The sequence below is a fragment of the Lissotriton vulgaris genome, chromosome 10 (genome assembly GCF_964263255.1).
Source record: "Lissotriton vulgaris chromosome 10, aLisVul1.2, whole genome shotgun sequence".
Taxonomy (NCBI): Eukaryota; Metazoa; Chordata; class Amphibia; order Caudata; family Salamandridae; genus Lissotriton; species Lissotriton vulgaris.
The window spans coordinates 100,203,038-100,219,968 of NC_141698.1; positions in this window are offsets into that span (position 1 = coordinate 100,203,038).

A 16,931-nucleotide genomic window follows, 5' to 3' on the forward strand; every position below is an offset into this window, starting at 1 on the left:
GAAAGTTGGATTAAAGCTGTTCAGCATTTCCTGTGAGTGCACTCTGTGTTTCCCCTTTGGGGAAGTTGTGGAAATGTGAGATGGCGTGACTCTGCCGTGGAGTTTGCACCGCAAAGAAGCACTGGGTATCCAGCAAACAGTGAGCTGAGTGAGGAAATTATATATATATACCTATAACACTTTTACAAGGCTACACAAAAAACGGGTATATGGAAGTAAGACTAAAGCCTTTAGTCCTACTTTTATGTCTGTCCTGTCCTGGTTTTTGAGTTTTAAAATCTGGTCACCCTAGGAGAGGTGGGGGAGTTTTATATAGCGTAAACTCGACCGAAGGTATCAGAGCACTTCACATGAGCACCAGTTGTGTTACAGGTGACTACATTCATTTTGTTAGGCACAGGTGATTTGTCCACAATTACAGGATGTTGAACGTCTATGTCAAGGATGGGTCTAGGTTCCCCAGCTTCGATGTCGACCGCTGTAGCCGTTAGGCCACAATGGGTGAGCGCTTTTTTTGAAATGTTTTTTTTTTTATTTAATCGAAGCAATGCACAAAATGTCATACATAGTTTTTCAAACGCCCAGTAATAGATTAGTCTTTCCAGTTTGAATATGCTTATTGGGTTTTCAAGTTAACAACTACTTTAGGCTTTTAATGTAAAAGCCTTGGTTTCGGGCATGCTGAGGCTGTCACACCGTCATCAAAGAGTTCTCTGATCGACAGCGGTTTATCATCAAAACCACTTCTGTTTATCCTCTGGAACAGCAACAGCACTTACCGATTTTTACTTGTGGAGCCTGTCAAGAGCCTTTTTGGCATTTTACCATATTGAGACTGAATGTTGACACAAGATGGTGACCTCTGACACCAACAGGCTCATTTAAAATGCATGAGTGTTTGCAAGTCTGCTCATCATGCAGGGAGGCCCTTAATGAGCCTGTTACCCAGCTGCATTATGTTTGTCAATGAACGCTCCTCGGTACATCCAGAGGTAGCGACTGACCCCACACAGCGGTTAAGTGTGCACCATCTGGGAGCGGGAGTGTATGAATGTAGCTAATGATGGGTGTGTGAGGGGGGAGGCAGGCTCGTCAGAAGCTTTAGTCGCGTTGGCGTAACAAAACATGCGCGGGCCCCCCTGCAAGGTGTGCTGAAGGGGCCTCTGACACTCACATCAGTAGGGACTGAGGGGGAGGTAGGGTGAACAGACGTCCCGGATTTGCCTGGACAGTCCCGGTTTTTCAAGAACTGTTCCGCCGTCCCAACACTTTCTGCTAAAACAAAGATATGTCCCGGTATTGGGAGAGGGTCAGGTGAGCGCGCACTTTAATCAGTGTGGTGCAGGCTCACGTTTCCTCCGACTTTCAGGAACAGACGTTTAACCCCTTGGCTGCTGGGGCTGCTGTGCTGGGGGGCGGGGCGCACAGCGCCTCCATGCTCATGATGAGCTCAGCTCGTCATGAGCCACGGTGCTCCGGTGCTCATGACGAGCTGAGCTCGTCACAGCCAAACCCGTTTAATGGAACGCTCAGCACAGCAGGGGAATTAGCCCAGCGTGCGAGCGTTCCACGGGCCATGACAAGCTCAGCTCGTCATGAGCACCGGAGCACCGAGGCTCATGACGAACTGAGCTCGTCATGAGCATGGGAGGGGTTAAAGAGCTCTTTGTTCACATAACCAAAGAAGTTCAGTTGTTTGGAAAGCTGCCTCGCCTCATTCATTCAGCACAGCAGGCCCGGTTCTAGCTATTGGGTCAGGTGGGCCGGGTCCACACAAACATGAGTCAGGCTCACCCAAACATGAGCCTTGGCTCTCGCAGTGAGGACATGAAGGCCAATAGAAAATGGGCACTATAATTTAAAACGTTCCTCCGAACGTGGTTTTTCTTTCTATTCAGGGAGTTGCGAGATTGGTCCTGGGCTGTTTCTCACAGCCATCCCCAATCACCCAACTCCTTTTAGAAGGGTAGGCTATGCGGTACAGGTACAATAGGGGCATAGCAAAGCGGACAAATTCTTTATGTGGTACCTAGTTACTTTTGAGTAACTTTTGCCTACCAGCCTATGCTGCCTGGATATTTCCTTTTCTATTTAGCACTGGAGAAAAGAGGTTTGTTCTGATTCACCTTTCCTGACCCCTGCAGCTGCTTATCAGTTCAGGCTGTGGTGCAAAGTTTGACTAAGGAGTAGGTAAGAGAATGTGTTACAATTTGTTTTTATTTTTAAACTCTGCACAGGCCCAGCAAGGCACATACATTGTGTATGCTTCATTTACATTTATGTTATCATAATGATGGCCATGGATGTAAGACAACAATAAAGATGTCTAGATAACTGGTGATTAATGATCCTGCTGGAGAGCGATCCTTTGCCTGTTGGTAGTTTTGAAAAGCAAATACGCTGTATTTATTTGAATAGCTCAGTGGGTTATTGCCTTTGTCACATAGATTCTTGTGTTACTTGCAGTTCAGAAGTTACAACCCTAACATAGGAAAGTATTAACTGTCATCAAAGAGCTGCATACAAACATGAATGGTATAGTTAGAACTTCATTCTTTTTGTGTTACTAAATAGTTAGAACTTCCCCAGTCTTTCATTACTTTAATGTTACTAAAAAAGAGTTTGGGCCGATATGCATTTTTATTTGTAAAATCAACCCCCAACCACTGGGGTATGCTTTAAATCTTGACTTTGTGCTTCCCCAGCCCAAACCCTCTTAAAATATATAGTCCACCAGTATGGATGACCTGTAATTCCTACACCTTGTAATCCTCATTGGCTTTTGTGACATTCCCTATAGACTGATTTACATACTTGTTTGATTCATTGTCTCTGTATAACGTGTGTGTGATGTAAAGTACTGTGACACCCCACACTGATAGGAATAGCGCTATACAACAAATGAAATGCATATGAGTGAGTGGCTACGGAGAGATGAAGGGCACTGTTGGAGCGTGGTATGGTATCTACGGAGAGAGAGGTCGTTGGTGGGGCACCAAAAAAGACTTTCGCACTAGCGCTAAAGCCGGCCCTGTCATGGCCTTTCTGTTTTTATTTAATTAGCATGCCAGTTTATTAGAGCAACTGTGGAATGTATTTTAAAGTGCGTGCTAATTATATTTACTGCTATATTCAATGTTTTAAGTTTGAAGGTGATTTTACTAATGCTTTTTATGGGAATAATTAACGTAGAGCTGGATGGTGGGTGATATGGGGCTGGGGCCCAAGGTCAGCTATGAGATAAGGTGCACAGGAGAGGGATGGTAGAAAAGTGGGTATTCAGTCCTAGAATTACTTGTGTTGAAGCCTGGCCTGTTGGAATTTGAGGGGTTGCACTCGGGTCCAGACATTGGTCTTACTTTCAAATAACTCTCCACATGCTCTGTATACACACAGAATCGATATGTGGTATCATGGTGCCTGTTTGCAAGTAGATATAATGTAATCTAGGGCTTTTTGGCTAACACAAGAAAGTGACAAATCGGGCCCACAGTGGCCCACCCAAATGCACCCTTGACCCACCCAAATACAAATTCCTGGAGCCAGGCCTACAGCACAGTATGATTTAATGAGAGGTGAATAGGTGTTACATCACCATAAGCCAGAATCATTAGCACAGCCTACTGCTGCTCTTCATCACAAGAAGAAGGGGGGGAGGGAATAAAATATATATATATATATATATATATATACATATATATATATATTGGGGGCGGGGGGCTTCGGGGGTCTCTTATTACGCACCTCAGGGCTAACTTCTTCAGCACCTGCTAAGGTTTGTCATTCCACCATGCAATTACAACAGTACGTTCGCTTGGAATAGAGAAAGAGTATCTGGCGCCATCTAGCGGCGGGGCTATGTTAGCTTCATTATAGTAAGCACCCAGGCCCTTTGTTAGTGTATTAATTCACTGTCCTGCTGACGCGTAAAGCGTGGCTGGAGTGTGATGACGTTTTTTGTCACTTCTGCTACCACAGTCATTTTTTTTTAAATCGACGTCCATAAATTGTAGGCCGGAATGTAACCCTGTGCACGTGCTGTCACTGCGAGATCTCTCTGAGATAATTATAGGAGCGCGAGATGGCGTCCCTTTGGTTCGCTGCCAAGAGTTGGTCATATTTTTGCACTTCCCATATTTCACGTCTGCTCTTCTAACAGCGGGGCGAAGGACTATGCCGGACCGGCACGAGCTCAGGGCGCTTAAAGCGGAACCACAGCCTCAGGGACTGACCAGCCCCTCCCCACCCGCCCCCGGTAACCAGGCAGCGAGCCTCCAGCCACGCTCTCCGCCTCCCCTGTTATTTATTGCCTGGCACTGGAACGGTTTGCTGTCCGGAATATTTATTTTGCGTGTTCCTTGTTTTGAGGCCTCCGATGGTTAATCAATGAAAATATCCGATTCTGGGGGTGAGCTGCATCCCCCGGCTGCCCTCGGAAGTCCCTCAGAGCCTCCTTGTTGCTCATTCTGGGGGCCTTCAATCGCCGCCTCTTGTTAGCCCGGCCTCGGGTGCCCCTGCCTGCTCTCTTGAAATGCAGCCCTCTTCTTCTTTTCTCCTTTTTTTCTTCTTAGCTTTTTTTCAAATAAATGATCCTTCTTTCTTCTTGTATCGGCCTCTTCTTCTAGCAGACTCCTCATCCCCTGCCCGACTTCTCTCTTAACGCCCTACTTTTCTTTGCCCATCTCTTCAGCCTGCTCTTTGTTTCTTTTGTAATTCCAAATAGTATTTTTTCCATTCATTTTTCATAATCCTATCTTCTCTTATTCCTCTCTACATTTTGTTGTCCTCCGTTGAACCCATGCTCGCCTGCCTCTCCTTTCTCTGTGTTGTCTGGGCCTCCATGGGTGACTAGGACACATAGGCCAGAATAGACAAAACTCAGCACACTTGCACATAGACATTACCTCCAAGAGAAGGAGCTAAAATAATGGTTCCCAGTACCTAATTTGTAAAAGAAAAAAACATGGAGGTCTTATGTTTATTCTTAGGAGGCCACTGTTGGGGCTGTTGCATGCCAGGCCACTTAGATATGATTCCCCCTCATCTCTTTGCTTAGGGGCTCTTTTTTCCACCCCGCTTCCTCCCACTGCCCATGTTTTTCTATCTTTCAAATCACATTCTTTGCTCGTTTCTGCCTTTTTCTTTTACCATAGGCCAAGGTCTTATAATCAAAATTAAGCCCCCAAAAAAATGATTGTGAATGGAACCCCCCTGCAGTCCCCAGCACAAACTAAGTACTGCCTCTCCTTTATGAGAACTTGTACACCCACACTTGCTGTATGCTCCACATCGCATCACTCCCCTTCCAACTTGAACTTGTAACACAAATTCCTGCATTTTCAGGCTACAGAGGCCCTCAATTTTGGTGGGCCGCAAAATAGGCCGGTATCTACCCACCTCCAGAATTACTACTACTGTTGGTGCTGGTAACTCCTGTGGCAGGGAAGATCAGGCCCCTTACGGGGTTTGCCATGACTGTCTACTAAAAGTGAGGCATTAGCAAGTGAATTGGTAATTCAGGGACCAATTGCCTAGGAAGACCTCACTTAGGCCTGGATTTTCTCCTGGAGATTCCAGCTGTTTATAGCACCGGAAATGTCTGGATGGAAGAAAACAAATCAACATTGTTCCAGTGCATGTCATAATTCCAATGGGACCAGCAACTGCTGTTACTAGTGCCATCAGAAATAATTTGACACTTATGAAGAGGGACAAAAACTTGGGGTCAAGAGCTTCCATCAGCATAGAAAATATTACTCTAAGGGATCCAGTTCTGTTAGTGAAGGAGCAATATTACCAGGTATCAGAGCCAGAAATTCAAATCATACTTTTTATGAAAAATATATATTTTTATTGATTTTTATGCACATATTTATAAAAAGACATTCAGGGATTGGATATTCAGGAATTTATAAAAACAATCAATGTGATATTTCATGTCAAGTCAGGAAGGAAACATCATCATACAGTTCAGTGTTCCAAACACTCCGGGGCACTTTAGGGGGACTCAACAGACACTCACACCTTCAAGGGATCTTTCAGACTCATACACATTCAAACCGTTCAACCAGAAAAATTCCAAAGCCTGCAACAGATAGATGGACTTATGGTTGCATGGACATGGGTGCAACAGTGAGAGGGCAAATTAGATGGTATAATGTTGCTGTCCTTGATGGTAGCGCCGACGCGTGTTTCGGTGTAAGGCACCTTCGTCAGGGCAAACAGATGTAGCCAGGGAGGGGAACACACACTAGTGACAGTAGAAAATACACAGTGGTACAGTTACTTCTTCACGGGTTCTGGTTTGGCTTAACCATGAATCAAGTATTGCAATCATGAACTTATGACACTCGATATATGCAGGCCACGTCTAGTCGTCAGGAGAAAGCAGGGAAAGGTGATTCGCGGCTATCTCTTCCTTCCAGGAAATGCCACAGAGACAAGACCCTGGTAATTGCGGGGATATCATTCCCACGTCTGGGTAGCAACCGGTAGCTGGGAGGGGGGGGGCCTTTGATCGGTACCCCTTCTCACTCAGAAGGCTGGTTAGGGAAAGGATGAGTCCCTGGATAGAAGAAGAATCGAGGAGCTTCCAGACAGCGGGGGCTTTAATCCATTCTCCACGGACGCGAAGAGAATGGACTAAAACGCCCCTCTAGTTGAACATTTTTCAGACTTGAAACATACAGCAGATGATCTGAAATGGACGATTCTGAAAGCAGTGAAGTTACCACAGAGAGGAGGCGACCTGCAACAATTGATGAACCGTGAGGAACTCAAGTCCATTATTCAGTTCAACACCATCCACACGGGACTCAACAGAAGTGAGGACTGGACAACACTCCTCTAACAGAACATTTTCCTTAAAAAACAAAAATGCCGCATGCAGTACATGCCCACATAGCTGAACCAAGACTAACTGTACAGTTTGGTTGTGTTTAGTAACATGTTTATTTACATGCCTTTGTGACTGAATCTAGAATGTATTTATGTAATTCTATGTCACTTGCACTTCCTCACGCCATTCTCTGGTCACATTTGCCCCATCACTCACTTGGCCCACAATAGTCAGACCCCCCAAGACCTGCACAACCCCGTCACCTGACTAGCTGCTCTGATGTGAGCATGCCCCCCGTTCAAGCAAGGGCCCCTATATCTCACAATGCACCACCCCGTGCAAGTGAGGTTTTGCCTAAACAGGGCATAACCCCCTTATTGTTTGAAACACCAAATATGTTCCGATAGCTTCCCAGAGACGGCCACACCACTCTATGATGGCGCCCATCCCTAGCATCACGTGACCACTTGTTCTTACTCCGTACAAACGAGGGTTTACTTTGTTATGGTTCAACCTGATACCGTCTTGAACACTGCAAATGAGGGTTCATTTTGTTATTGATCAACCTTATATCATCTTCAACAACCAATATATTCCGATAGCGTCCTAGAGACGGCCACCCCATTCCCAGATGGCGCCCATCCCCAGCATCACGTGATCGCATGGTTTCATTAACAATATGCCCGCCCACCTCCCGACATTGCACCTGCAGTAGGATCTGGGACGTGGGCATTCACCACGGCTGCATCCAACAACTCGGTAAGCCGTTAATCCGTCTAACCCCCAAGCCCTGAGATCCGTTCTCAACTGACGAGCAAGAATCCAATTTCCTCTCTTTATTTTTACAGCGGATCATTCACGGTAGTGACCGCACTGCGGCGACGGCCATCAAGCCCTCTCGCCCAATTCCGCATTGATCTTCATTCGGAGCAATATTTATCCCAAGGGTATGTTCTATATATTGTCTTCACTAAACCAAAAGCGTCGCAATTCCCAACTAACGAGCTTCATTACAACCCTTAGATCGCATTTACACCGCCCACGGGTCCTGCACACGGCAACAAGTAAAGCCGTGAGAAAGTCTTAATTGGAACCTTCAACTACCAAGCCCGAGGTACGCGCCAATTTCACCATAATCCGGACACGACCATTTAAAGGCAGAATTAATTGCTGATCGCTCTTATTCCTTCATTACAGGAATTTAAACTCATCATCTTGCATTACCCTAAAGCCCCCGCGACACTGGCAGCTTCGCAACTCAACACCTCCATCAAGAGGTATGCTTTGCGCCACGCACAGGCTGTAATTACTCTCCTTGCCCCGTTCAAATAGAACACGCCGCAATTTTGATCCTGTTAATTTAATGTGTACCCTGTTCACCTCAACACGATGTCACAGAGGTTTGAGCAAATTGTGTAGTCACTCTCCTGCACCGACACCCCGACTTCCATACCAACCCCCATAAGCATGAGCCTATCACTGAGATTCCAAGGAATTTATTTGTATTATATGAAAATCCTGATTTAATGTACTATCACTTTCACCAGCACTTTTCACACACTGCGATTTCAATTATTGCAAGTGCCAAAAAGGGTTTGAACTGACCACTCTCCTGAGTCCTTAAATTGACAATCTCCAATTTTCTCTGTCCCCCGTTGTTCCCCCAACAGGCGGTCATAACCCAGGCAAAACTACTTTTTAAGTCCTGAAGATGATCCCCTTTATTAATTGAGTGAGGGATCGAAACGTCGACACCTATGAGTGGCCATACATGAAAACAATTTGTATTTTAAGCTGTATGTACTACTCTAGGCGATACTGTTAAACTCCTGATTCGCAGCAGTACCCTGCCTGCTCTTTTCCTTTGCCTGAAACACCCCTTTCACTCTTTTCTATTTTTCTTTTCCTCCCGGTACGGCACAGGAGTGTGTCTTACTGCAATGTACTATTGCTGTAGAAATGTATTGTAACCGATTATCTTTTATCTTTTGATAAATAAATTCCCTGTCCGGCTGGACAAGGAAGTTAAATCTATAGCAGCCTATTGTGTTCTATATAATAATTGCTATTTACTTTCATAAATGCTAAGGACTTTTGTCTCCTAAAACGTAACTGATACCCATGGTCCATAGCTACCCGCTGGGTCCCCCTCATTTCTTAAAAATCACTGATGATACTCCAGCACACTGCAATAGAAATTAATGGAATCGGGCAGCACCACTGATATGTAAGACAAAATATAAAAATAAAATAAATTAAATTAAACTTAAAATTGAGCTTTATTTAAATGAACTAATTTTAACAATATAGCATTTTTTTGGTAATATGAAAAATGTAAATGTTTATTTCTTAATATGTATTATAACATATAAAAACATTTTGTAAATTAGAACTTGTTTATTTTTTCCCCAGATAAGATAATACATAATTTGCACACAAAAAAGCACACATTTATCATAAATGGTACTTTAAAGGGTGAAAAGGAAATATGTTCATTTAATTTAATAAAAACAAATAATTTATATAAAAATAAAAAATGTAACTCAGTTAAAATGTAATAATAAGTCTAGTGCAGTTGTGTTGTCTGTCTCTTGATATTAAGTTCTAACTAAGTAATAGGTGGGGAAATGCAATTTAATATGTGTAAAAGAAAAAAAAATAATATATATATATATATATATATATATATATATATATATATATATATATATATATATATATATATATATGTACTAGAGCTACCAGAAGTAACCTCATAGCCGACATTTTGAAATTGCTGTAATCTCCACACCCTGATTTCAGGGGTAAAGACTCATGAGTCAAAATTTCGAACAGATCTTTCGAAAACAGTAAATTCCAACCATGAGCGGATCAGTACTTAGTGTTTGATTGCTACACCTGAGCGGAGCATCGCACATAAACCTACCTTTGTTAGTAGGACCTGTGCTTAATTTATGCTGGTAGTTTCCGGTACTGAGCCCAGGCACTTAATAGTGAACAACGGCTTTTATGGCAGTCGTCCACTGGGGTGCTGTTTGCTACTTTTGAAATAAGCACAACAGTTATTTAATATGCATTTAAAATGACAAATACCTGCTGCCCGAGCCATTCCTGTAGCTTTTAGTGGCCCGGAATAGTCTGTACTGTCACACTTTTAGGAGTGAGATGGTTAGTTGTTGTACTGGTGCAGTCATTGGCAGTGCTGGCAGGGGCAATGAGCAATGCAAGCTGCTTTGGCCTCCTGGCGAGGGCCCTGGCACTTGTATTTTTTTAATACAAAGTAAGTACTGATTAGGACCCTGGATCTATGTAATAGATGGAGGGGGTGTAAGGCTCTATAAACATGCATTGATTTTATTTTATTTTAGGGTCATGGTTTCTGATCTTTTTTTAAGGAGTCTTAACAGCAGTTCATCAGTAAGTCGTACGTTGAATGCTTGTTCTTGGTGAATGTGCACGGTGGCCAGTGCTTCATTTGTGCCCGTGCTTTCCGGTGCTCAGCACCAGCACTTAATTGCCAGCCCCCAGGCTTATGACTGTCTGCCACATGGTAGTGGTGTCTGCCAATTTAGGTAGGTGCACAACAACTTCTGTTTATTATTTCAATTTACAGTTCCAATTATTAGTATTGCCTTGAAAGCCCTTCTTATAGCTTTGGGTACTTTAATGGTATGAATTGTCACACTTTTAAGAGTGTGATGAATAGAAGTCTGTTGGTGCTGTCATTGGCAGTGCTGCCAGGGGCAACGGGTGGTGAAAGCTCTAGTGTCCTCCCATTGAGGGCCCCGGCACTACGTTTTTTACAAATTAAGCACTGACGCTGACGGTCGCACCATTTCTCTTTACATGTGCTGAGATTTTGCTTCCACTGCGCGTGCATAATTCCCCTGTAAAATGTGTCCCTTTCGAGTCTCCTTCCTAGGCAGCTGATTGGGCGAGGAGCTGGCATTCCTCCGCACCGCGCACGTGCGAGGCGCCCCCGAAGAACTTCTCAGCCTTCCGCCCCAGAGAGGGCTGTTCTTCAACAATTGTGCATCAGCTCCATTGCGCAATTTCCTGTTGTGATTTTAAGATCTCGTGTTGGGACGTGCATGAGAAATGGAGCGTTCACTATTACATATTGATGCGCATTAACAGTAAGACCACCGTGACTGGTTATGCACGGACCACCGCACACATGGCTGGTTGGAGAGATAGCTCTGCTGGCGAAGACAGCAGCTGTTGTGCCATCTGTGCAGAGTTGCAGACCTGATTTTTTGAGGTAAAAACTCAGTCAGCATCTCAATTGGTATTCCAAGATAGAAACTACACAGGCACTTTTCAGGTTGCTAAGAATAAAAAGTTTGAGACCATAATGCAGTGTATCATCCTACCATGCAGAATCAAATAATATTACACATTTGCTTAAAATTCCGCACACCACACACTGAATTGCTGCTTGGTGCTTCAATGATAAGTGTTAAAAGAATCTATTTCAATGATAAAAAATAAAATAAAAAAATTAATGTGTCCTTGTGTAATGTAACTGGTGCTCATGTTAAGCGTTCCAATACCCTTGGGTCAAGTCAAATACGTGCTTCATAAAACTGCTGAAAAAAAATAAAAATTAATGATTCAATCCCAGAAGACCTATCCACTCGTTCCAGATTTTTCTCTCATGTAGTTTGTAAAGGGAACCAACCTTTACTACGCGGTCAAAACACCGCAGTACCAACACAACGCAGATTTTACAACGCAAGTCGTTACCACGACTTGCACTGGAGGGCGCTCTAGACTAAGGAATAGTAGATTTACTATTCCAACACCTTCCCTACTGTACGTAGGCTGGAGTTGGAATAGTAAATCATACTATTTCTAAATCCAGCACCCTACAGCGCAAGTCGTGGTAACCACTTGCGTTGTAAAAGCTGCGTTGTGATGTACCGCGTTGTGATGTACTGCGTGGTAACGTAATACATCCGTTTGTAAACATGAACTACTTCTTGTGGCCATCAAGCACATGCAAATTACCTACTCATCTACAAGGTCTAAGTAACATACCAGTGGGCAGATGTGCCAGAATCTTAGTGAAAGTTTCTATATGCTTTTTTTGCGCTCTCAGAGCACTTCCTATTACTTGAGGGCCGAAAACAATGTGGGCTGTATCATGATGGACTTTGTTGGCACAAAGCCGAGCCCCTTTTTGATGCAACTGCGGCACATAAAGGGAATTCATTTAACTCGACATTTCTCTGGGTTAGTGTTTTATTTTCAGACAGCAGAGCTCAGTCAAAGAAAGAGGCAAACCTTGCTCACTGTGTTACCGCTGTACCGTTAAAAAATATTGTTTACAAAAATATCACCCCATAGGCATTAATAATCTAAGCTCTACAGCCAAATGGTCGATGTTTTTATACAAAATATTTAGGACACAATAATTATGTCAAAATATATTTTCGTCTTGGATATTCTGACATAAAATCATCTGGCATGGATTAGAACAGGGAGAGGTGTGGCGCAGTGGCCAGAGTGTCTGACTCCGGGGCACGGGGCTCATGGTGCGATCGCCGGTGCCAGCTCAGCTCAGCACCCTGTGACTCTGGGCAATAGATCACTTAATCTCCCCGATGGCCCCCAGCGCCTTGAAACCTTAAGGGTTGATATGTTTGCGCTTTACAAATACGGATTATAGGGTAGCCTGAGAGGTGAACAAATGGGCGCTAGAGAGAGGGTCTTCCTCGGAGGAAACGTGATCTCCCCACAACTTCAAGGATCAGAGTAGACCTAATCCCAATTGCACGCAACAAATTGGCTCCATGAAGAAAGCCATGAGTGGGCAGGCGTGCAGGGTCCCCATGAAGTGTTGCCAACCTGTGGGTGTGCCTGAGACTGGGCAGTCACCCAAAGTCCTGGGTGAGTGCTACCCCACCAAGATGTGGGCCAGCTGCCCTTGTAGTCTGCTCAGTGACGTGTGGGGCTAGGATCCTGGTTTATGAATCCCTGCCTTTCAATCTGCTCAATGTTCCCTCAGGAGGGAATGGATTGGTCACACATTTACTCTAGACTCATTGTCGTTGTGTTGCTCACCTCCAACAATGTCTTTCATTCCCCGAGACCAGGGATGTGCCTCAGTTTAGGGAAAGCACATGGAACAGGAGTGCACAGCCCTAAACACCATCAACAAGAACCTAGGTAACCCTGGAGCCTTAACAATTCTCAACAATATCCCTTGATTTAATTAACAAAATGAATTTCGGAGCGTGCCCTGCATCGCAAAATGCGATGCATGGCACGTTACAAAATTCGTTTTGTAATTAAATTGTTTACTTACCTCCAAATATCCATATACCGGTTTTTATCAGTCCCCACCCTGCCCCTCCCCGCCCCGCCTCCCTGCCCCACCGCAACTCCCTCCACGGGCCGTGGCTGATCGCTACGCCTGTGTTGGTAATAGGCGATAGCGATGTTAGCGACTGCTTTCAGTCGCTAACAGGTTGGGTACGCCCACTTTGCATGTCATTAGTGATAAATATCGCTGACATGCAAAGCAGGCCCCACACCGCTCGCTATCGCCCACAAGCTGTCGCTAACTGCTGTTAGCTACAGCTTGCTAATAGGGAGATAGAATTATCGCTGCTTAGCGGCCGAAAACGGCCGCTAAAGCGGCGATAATTTCCTATCGCCCCCCTTGATAATATGCCCCTATGTTTTTTTATAGTAAACAACAGAGGAATCAAGGCTGGTGGTGGGAAATGGAGATCAATTGCTACAAAATAGGTGGGGGGGTAAAGGAAAATTAAGGAGAGGTGTAGGGAAGGTCTTACAAACATAACCCACACACCCAAAAAAGTGTAAGAACATTGCAATCCACAAAATACACTTAAAAATTTAACACACTTTACCAAAGCCTGTTTTAGACTCAAAAACATGCTTATTTGTACTAGAGCTCAGCCATGGAGTAGTCAAGCACCACACATGGCCAACCTCTGGTCCTGAAACACAATTCCATATAAAACAATAGAAGCAAGGAAATAAACTAACACCCATAGAAACTGATGTTATGTTAAGAAAATTAATTCTAAATTTAAGTTATACACATTTATTTGTTTCAGAGATAAAAATGAAGTTGAAGTATTAATTCTTTTTTAAATAAACATACATCAAGTAACAAACAATCGAATCATTTTTTACCTTCTTTTTTAAAGTCCAAAGTTTTTAGATGAATGTAATGCATTAGTAGAGTGGGTAATATTCTTTTTAATTTTTTGTTTAAAAAGTAGTATTTATAAGCTAAATCATTTTGTCATGTAACGCAATGTAAGTTGAGGGAATGTAACCTTTTTATTTTATTAATTACAGGTGAATAGCATTCATTTAAATGCTTTTTACATTTACATTTTATGTTCAAAGAGTTGGAATTATTTTTTATTTAAATAAAACAGCCTTCATTACATTTTTCTATTCTTTCCTGTACATAGATCTGTGCTCTGGTGTCTGAGAGCTCTACCAAACAGGTGAAAGTTACAAATAGTAACTTTACACTCGGTAATGCAGTCATAGGAGGATTGACGGCCTCATTGCTGGGGGTGATGGCGTATACCTTACACCTTCCTCCTCAGAATTCTGCTCTACCTAATCACAAGTGGGTTGGTGGTCCCACACCTGATTTTCTCAGGCGTGGGAACAAGGACCTGACTTTACCAGCCAGAAAAAAATACCCATACATTCACTTGAGGTTTTGGCTCCAACATCAGCCAAGCCTCTATTCCCTTTTTTTGCGGAGAATGGTGCTACATGCTCCATCCTGCCAGGGTACCCTTTTCCCCTGTTCTCCACCCTCTAACCCCCTGGCCCTCCCCCTTTTGCCCCCACCTCTCACCACCCCCCTGTACTCATATTTATAAACGTATCAGAGCAGAAGGTAAACATGAGCATTAAACCTCAGGGAACATGAAATCTGTGAACATATGGATTATTATGTAGTGTGGGGGATTATTTCAGACTGACCTCGAAGAAGCATGGGTTGGATACACCAACCAGGTTAATCCTAGTCAAAGATTTTACCTTCTGACTTAGGGCCATATATAGTTCTTGGCCGACAGGTTACTCTGTCACAACAGGGACGGATATCCCATCTGCCGAAACATAAATCCTATAGGATATAATTGCATTTATATTTTGGCGGATGTGAAATCCATCACCGTTGTCACAGAGAAACTTGTCCGCCAAGAATCAAATCAGGCCCTTAGTCCTTTAAGTCTGAATTCACCACAGGATTAAACTTCTGAAGCCCCCCAGGACATTAGGGGAGGCACTTTGAGACTCACTGGGTGTCAGGCAGGGGCCAACAACAGGGTCCATTCCAGATCCAGTTGCCACTGGTCAGATGGGCAGTTGCAGGAAATTAAGCTTGTAGCTTGTTGTATCCCTGTAGCTTGAACAGTAGGACAGTCTTATGATCTTTGGAGCCTAATTCCTTGTCCTGGATACAAGAGGGAGCAGGTTCTCTATTCAAGATTACTCTTAAGTCACAGACGGAGGTCAAGTCCACTTCTGTTCTTCCATAGGTCCAGCAATGTACTCAAGTGGGTGCCTAGAGATGCCATGTTTATGCCTATCACTGGGTAGTGCTTCAATATGACTCAAGGGCATTGCCTAACCAATGGGCTAAGAGTTCTAGGGGCCAACCCTACCTACTTTGGCACTTTTCAAGATGGTGAAATCTTTGGCCACACTAAACTTGGGCCCTGAGAACTGGGTGTGTGGGGAGTGTACTTTGGTAATCATAGTGTGCTCCCACATATAATGCTAAACTCTAGTTCAGTGCACCCCCTCTACACACAAAAACCCAGGGACAGAAGTCTAGTAGAATAAAAGCTGGATTCTTCAATAACCAGACAGGGGATATACTAGAATTGTCTTGGCATCCAGTTCCCTTTCTTTGAAGTGCTCCCTAATTGTTATATGAATAACCCAGAGTCAGAGTTCTTGTAGGAGGCTCAGAAGCCTCAGGGAATGATGGCCAAAGCTGTTAGACCATGGCTGCTATTTTGGTGTATTGAAGAAATCGACCTTTTCCTAGACTGGTTGTATCCATCGCATCTGCCAGGGTTACAAAGTAACCCGCCGGATACAAATGCGAAAACCTAATACGCCCTTCCTGCTGCCAATGGTCTACTGCCATCGCTCGGGACATCTTTTCAAACGGGCGCACTATCCACATATCTAGTTCCGGTGCATATGGCGCTGTACCTATTACCCACCCCACTGCTCTCTTGCACAACTGGCCCATCTGAGACATCGGGTATCAGAGCGCTTTACATGAGCACCAGTTTTGTTACATGAGGACGCATTCATTTTTTTGTTAGGCATGGGTAGATTAAGTGATTTGCCCAGAATCACAGGATGTTGAGCGTTGTTGTTGAGACTCAAACCTGGTTCCCCAGATTTGAGGTCGACCGCTCTAGCCGTAAGTCTCCCCCTGGTCTGTGTTGACCAACTGGGGAGCTATGGTAACATACTAGCTGCCAGGACATGGTAAAGGATGTTCAGGTCCAAATTCAGCATGGAAAAATGGCTGATATGAACTTGCCTCTAAGAGGTCCTCCCCTGCTCTGGTATCAAGGCAATCAATGCATCACGGTACAAACTGCACTCAAATGTGTCTCGAAGATATCATTTATCACCTTTTGGGTAAATACTGTATTTCCTCTTCTATCTCTAAGCGCCAGAACTGGGTGAATAGCCGTCTCTGACCTAATCAGGCGTGCCAGCAGACAGCCTGACTTATCCCATTCCTGTATGACGGATATGCTTTTAAAGCTGATCCCATAATTCACATACCGTATGATGCAGTCTATCCCAAATGCTTAGTATGACTGGGCCATCTGAAAGAAGTCTCTCCAGTATTTCCAGTTCAGCCACCTGGTATGTTAAGTCCCTCTCCAGCGTACAAGGTATGCTAACCATGCTTGCCATACATAAACCCCTCAGTACTACCTTCATGATGTAACACTAAGTCGCCCTATGCCCAGTAGTATTCCAATTAAGCACACAATATTGTGTATTGGCTTCTGACACTGCCTCCAAATTAAGTATCCTCAATGGCACCCAC